The 6,844-nt window shown below is 41.7% G+C and overlaps 1 pseudogene; it reads left to right on the top strand.

Annotated features, from left to right (window-relative positions):
- Positions 1 to 586: 586 nt before the first annotated feature.
- Positions 587 to 2,199, top strand: LOC132418738 (histone deacetylase 1-like; annotated as a pseudogene).
- Positions 2,200 to 6,844: the final 4,645 nt, after the last annotated feature.

Below are 6,844 nucleotides of genomic sequence, written 5' to 3'. Positions count from 1 at the left end.
TTCAAAGAAGAATAGAGCAAATTATGTCCCTTTATAATATGGAAACCTTTGATCTTCTGAAGGTAGTTATTTCCATAGAAACTCTAAATCTGCTGCGGGAACATCCCAAATGCTCATATCCTCCCATGGCTTTGGGTGATAAAAGAGGCAGATACAAGGCAGAATTGGCAAACACAGTAGCCATTGTGTGCTGACAGGGCCAAGGTGACTTATGTTTTTTTTTTTTCAATGTGTTGTGGGCCTTGATAGCACATTAATGACTGGCTAGTGTCCTTACCCTGTGTTATCTTATATGGACAACCTACCTGAAGTCTAGAGTGTGGTATATTGTAATGGCCAAGAGCAAGAGATTTAAGGGAAGGTAAATAATTGCTTTAGATCCTGGCTCTGCTATTTAATAGCTGTGTGATCGAGAGTAAGTTACATAAACTCACTGAGCCTGAGGTTCCAGGTCCCATTAAAATGGACATGACAGTAGTATACAACTCATTTAGGGATGTTGGGAGGATTGAATGAGTTAATATCTGTAAAGAGGCTGAGCAGAGCCGCTGGCAGGAGGGCAGAGGGACCTACGGAGGGGAGCAAGATGGCGCAGACTCAGGGCACCAGGGGGAAAGTCTGTTACTACTACGATGGGTTTTTGTGAGAATTCAGTAAGAAAATGAATGTGAATGTGCTTTGACACCATAAAGGGTAATGACGTGCAAGAGGTGAGCTGTGGCTTACAATAATTCTGAGTAGTGATGGTTAGTTTTCTGTTGTGGGAGTGAATTCCCTGGAGATATAGTGAGGGGATGTTGGAAATTACATTGGATGTAGTTTCCAATTATGTTGTATATTATGGACAAGGCCACCCAATGAAGCCTCACTGAATCTGCATGACTCACAATTTGCTCCTTAACTATGGCCTCGACCGAAAGATGGAAATTTATCACCCTCGCAAAGCCAATGCTGAGGAGAGAACCAAGTACCACACTGATGACTACATTAAATTCTTGTGCTCCATCTGCCCAGATAACATGTCCGAGTACAGCAAGCAGATGCAGAGATTCTATGTTGGTGAGGACTGTCTGGTATTTGATGGCCTGTTTGAATTCTGTCAGCTATCTCCTGGTGGCTCTGTGGCAAGTGCCCTGAAAATAAACAGCAGACGGACATCACTGTGAATTGGGCTGGGGGCTTACACCATGCAAAGAAGTCCGAGGCATCTGGCTTCTGTTACGTCAATGTCAATGATATCGTCTTGGCTATCCTGGAACTGCTGAAGTATCACCAGAGAGTGCTGTATATTGACGTTGATATTCACCATGGCGATGGCGTGGAAGAGGCCTTCTATACCACAGACCGAGTCGTGACTGTGTCCTTTCATAAATATGGAGAGTACTTCCCAGGAACTTGGGACCTACGGGATATTAGGGTTGGCAAAGGCAAGTATTATGCTGTTAACTACCCTCTCTGAGATGGGATTGATGACGAGTTCTATGAGGCCATTTTCAAGCCAGTCATGTCCAAAGTAATGGAGATGTTCCAGCTCAGTGCAGTCGTCTTACACTGTGGCTCTGATTTCCTGTCTGGGGATCAGTTAGATTGCTTCGATTCGACCATCAAAGGGCAAGCCAAGTGTGTGGAATTTGTGAAGAGCTTTAACCTGCCTATGCTGATGCTGGGAGGAGGTGGCTACACCATTATAATGTCTCCCGGTGCTGGACTTATGAAACAGCTGTGGCCCTGGACATGGAGATCCCTAATGAGCTTTCATACAACGACTACTTTGAATACTATGGACCAGATTTCAAATTTCACATCAGTCTTTCCAATATGACTAATCAGAACACTAATGAGTATCTGGAAAAGCTCAAACAGCGACTGTTTGAGAACCTGAGAATGCTGACCCGCATACCTGGAGTCCAAATGCAGGCCATTCCTGAGGATGCCATTCCAGAGGAGAGTGGTGATGAGGATGAAGAAGACCCTGACAAGCACATCTCACTGTGTTCCTCGGACAAACAAATTGCCTGTGAGGAAGAGTTCTCCGACTCTGATGGGGAGGGAAAAGGAGGTCGCAAGAACTCTTCCAACTTCAAAAAAGCCAAGAGAGTCAAAACGGAATATGAGAAAGAGAAAGACCCAGAAGAAAAGAAAGAAGTCACAGAAGAGGAGAAAACCAAGGAGGAGAAGCAAGAAGCCAAGAGGGTCTGAGCAGACCTCTCCAGTTCTGGCTTCTTGCCAAGTTCCCCACCTTTATCTTGCACCCCCTCGGATTTTATATTTTCTATTTCTCTGTGTATTTATATAAAAATATATTAAATATAAATATCCCCAGGGACTAGACAGGAACCAGGGCCCCGAGCTCAGGGCACATGTGTTAGGTGAAGCTTTTCTAGTAGCTGCCTCACCACCCATCCCTCCTGAATTCTTAATTTTGAACCATAACGGGTGCCAGGTCTGGCTAGAAGGGATACACTTAAGCACCCATAGGACAAAATCTTGAAGTGCCTGCTTAGTAGCTTTGAAAAGGTGCCCTTATTGAGCATTTTAGAAGGGGTGACTGGATCTTCAGGGACTCCCTGGTCTTTTCAGGCTCCTTAAGGTAACATCAGCCATTTTTAGATTGGTTCTGTTCTCAAACCTTTCTGCTGGCCCCCAGTAAGCCAAGAAACTCACACTGCCTGCCCTCTCTGTCCTCCCACAATTCTGCAGGTGAAGATTGTTAGTCTAGTTTCCTTTTTGAGATACTGTTTTCATTTTTGTGAGAATCTTTGTAATAAAATGGTACATGTCTATACACTAAAAAATGTGTATATACAAAGAGACCGAATCCTTGGTATTCAACAAATATTAACTATTTTATTAGTTAGCCCTCAACATCTGGGATGGATGGGAACAGTAAGAGGTTGTTTCAGGTGAGAACCATCACATCGAATTATGGAGATAAGAGTAATGGAGCTAAAAGGAGCAATAGAAACAGTGATTGAAAACATAGCTCTGGCATCGTAGAGTCTAGGTTCAGAGTCCAGCTCTATGTGACCTTAGACAAGTCAGTTAACTCTCAGAGCTTCACTTTAAATCGTGAGGATCATATTAATTGCTTTTTCACAGGGCTGTTTTGAAGGATCAATTATGTGATGCATATGAAATGCAGAAGAGGATTGTCCCAATCATGTGCATCTGCTATAATTCCTATCGTTAAGTGGTCTTCTGTCCTTCCACCTTTCGCCATGGGCAGAACTGTGAAGTCCTAAACAGTCTGACCTCATGAGTTGAGTCCCACTGAGTTGGAATTAGTGCAAATGTACATGTAGACTCGTGTCCTCCTTTGTACTGTACTTGAAGGATAGGTCTGCTAAAAAGTGAAAGATACCATGCATATATGGCCAGTTGATCAAAGGTGCCAGAGCAATTTAGTGGAGGGAAAATAGTCTTTTCAACAAATAGTGCTGGATCAACCAGACATCAATACAGGAAAAAAGTGAACATGAAATTTTACCTTGTGCCGTACACAAAAATCACCTCGAAATGGATAATAAATGTAAATGGATTCTGAATGGAACTAAATATAAAGCCCCAAACTCTCAAGTGTTTAGAAGACAACGTAGGAGACAATCTTTGTGACTTTGGGGTAGGTAAGAGTTCATAGATAGAATACAAAAAGCACAAAAGTATTTAAAAATGATAAATTTAATGTTATCAAAATTAAAAACTTTTGCTCTTTGAAAGATATTGTTGAGAAAATGAAAAGTCAAACCTTGGAATAGAAGAAAATATACACAGCACTTATATCAGACAAAATACTTATATCCAGAATATATAAATGCCTTTTACAACTCCTTAGTTAGAAAACAACCAATAAAAATGGGCAAAAGATTTGAACAGATATTTCATGAAAGAAGATGGCCATGAATAGCCATCAAATGAACGATACAAAATTCCCACCACCTCTTCCCATACATTTCTCTATTTTCTCCTTTCCTTTTGCTTCTTATTATCCTCTTGTCCTGAGGAGAAAAGCTTTTGGAGGGCTCAAGTTCAGTGGTCTGTATTTGTCCTAAGGTCATACAGCTGGTTGTAGGCAGAACCAGAAGCCAAAGCCTAGCGTCCTGACTTCCTGGGTGCGGATTCTTCATGGGCCTATGAAAGGAGTGTGGCCTGGGGTGCCGTGGGCCTTGTTGGTTTCCCTTTCTTTCCCCCTTCAGATTAAAGTTGTGTGGTTCTTTAAAACTGGCAGTCCAGCAGAAGTAGAGCCAGTGTTAGTTGCTGAGATCTAGTAGGTGCTTCTGTTTCACCCTGAGTGGCAGAATTGCACCTTAGCACTTTGGGCGAAGATCAGCATTGGCTTTTGGCCCCCTGAATCAAGGCATAAATTTATATAGCTGTAGCAGAGTTGTGCTTTCAAGCTGATGTTCTCAGTTATTTGTAAAGTTTTGTAAAATGTTTCTCTCTTGCCGGTCTGAAAAAAAAATCGTTTCCCCAGAACTGCCTAGAATCATCTGCCACTAACTAGCTGTGTGACCTTGGGCAGTCACATCCCTCTCTGCACCTCAGTTTCCTCATGAGTAAGACTGGGGATTGAACCAGTTGATCTCTGAGGGCCCTTCAGATTTGACATTTTCTACGGTCTCTTGTTCCACGATTCTGTCAACTGCCTTAACATTGAAATGCCGCCAACATATATTTAGATATATTTTTTGCTGTCGATTTGCAGTCTCTGGGATTCCTCTGCCTTGTTTATTGCTTCCTTAGAGCTGTATTGCATAATTTGCCTGCTTAGGATCTTGCTGTTTCCTATAGATGGTGTCTGAAAGGTGAAGACGAGTATTCAGTGCAGGCGCCCAGCCACAGACGCATCCCTTTCTGACAACAAAGCTATGTGTTTCTCCCTTTTCTTGTCCTCTGCCCCTCTTCCAGTTTGTTCCATTGCTACATTTGGGTTATATGATTACATCTGCAATAGCAGGCACAGATGTTTTTATGTTTTTCTCACTCAATTGTATGGTTAATGGTGAAATGGATTTTTCGAGCAGATGCTCACATGTGGGTGCTATTCTTTTCTCTCTCTACACAAACAGCAGATTGTGTGTCTGGTGTGAGTTTGAGCCTACCAAGAGAAGAATTCAAGCTGAATAACACTGGGCTGATTTTCAAGCTCCTAAAAAAATAATTCAGGCACTAAATTTGACAAACTCTTTGTAGCGCCCCTGCAGCCCAGATCCAGACCTGTATCTCCAGCCTTTGCCAGTTTTACATGAGGAGGCCGAGATTAAGCATTTGTCCTTTGAAGGGCTGCCTTATGAAGGAAAATGATAACAGATTCATTTTCAAAAGAGCTGGACTCAGTTGCTCTGTCACTGTGACTTCTGAGACTCAAGACATGTTATTTAACCTCTGTTTCTTCATCTATGAGATGGAACTGACAATACAAAGCTGGTGTGGATCATTGAAAGAATTGCCAAGTAGCAGAGGTCCCTGCTTAAGTCTAATCCGTGTCCATTACTGGGCATGTACGGCTAATTGGAACTGACTGACCAGAAGTCTATTTGCACAAAGGACTGAGAAGCCTCCAGGGAGAGAGGCACATCTGTGGAAGGGTTAAGAGCTTGGGTTTAACCCAAATTTCAGTAGTGCCAGGGTTTCTCATCCTGGGCACTATTAAAGTTTTGGGTCAGATAATTGTTTATTGTGATGGCTGTCCTGTTCATTGTAGGATGCGTAGCAGCATCTCTGGCCTCAACCTAGTAGTGCACCCCAGCCCCCCTCAAAGTTGTGACAACTAAAATTGCTTCCAGATATTGCCAAATGTGCTCTAGCGTGGTAGGGGTCCAACTGAGAACCACTGCCTTAGAGGCACTCAATACTGGCTTTAAATTCACTTACTCAATGTCATGCAGCTAGTAACCCCCTGTGCTTCAATATTCTCATTTGTAAAATGGGGGCTTAGCTATTTTGCAGAAATGATTGTTGAGTGAATTAAAACAACAGATTTGTACAAACCTTGGCACATAGTAACACAGTAACTCCCTACCACCATAGGACCTTTGGTTGTTTCTTACCTTTGTCTAAGATACGCTCTTTCTCTCACCCTGTGTCTATCTTGTTGTCTCCAGCTCATCCTTCAGATCTCAACTAAAGAGCCATTTCCAAGAGGAAGCCTTCCTTGATTCCTCAGACTATATCAGAGTTCAGAGGACTCGTAGCACTTATTTTGTTGATATTATACATTATAAGACTTGGGGGATCATTTCATTAACATCTGTTGGACTGCTAGGCTGTAAGCTTCATGAGGGCAGGTGCTATGTCTCTCTTGTTCACTGTTGAATTGTCAGAGCTCTGGGCAGAGCCTGAAACAAAACATGCATTTAATAAAATATTACTGAAGGAAAGGAGGAAGAAAGAAATGAAGAGCTCAACAAACATTGCAAATATCATTAAACTTTAATTCCTCTAAGGAGATATAGGCAGCTGATCAGCCCAGTAAACAGAATTCAGTGACAAGAGAGGAACAGTAGTTTTTTTTGTTTGTTTGTTTTTATTGAAATATAGTTGATTTACAGTGTCATGTTAGTTTCAGGTGTACAGCACAGTGATTCAGTTATATATATATATATACATATATGTGTATGTATATATATATATATATATATATATATATATGTATATATATATACTTTTTCCAGATTCTTTTCCCTTATAAGTCATTACTAAATATCAAGTATAGTTCCCTGTGCTATACAGTAGGTCCTTGTTGGTTATTTTATATATAGTAGTGTGTATATGTTAATCCCAAACTCCTAATTTATCACTCCCCCCCTTTCCCCTTTGGTAGCATAAGTTTGTCTTCTATGTGTGT

Source organism: Delphinus delphis, chromosome X (genome assembly GCF_949987515.2).
Source record: "Delphinus delphis chromosome X, mDelDel1.2, whole genome shotgun sequence".
Lineage (NCBI taxonomy): Eukaryota > Metazoa > Chordata > Mammalia > Artiodactyla > Delphinidae > Delphinus > Delphinus delphis.
This window is presented reverse-complemented; position numbering and strand designations above follow the sequence as displayed.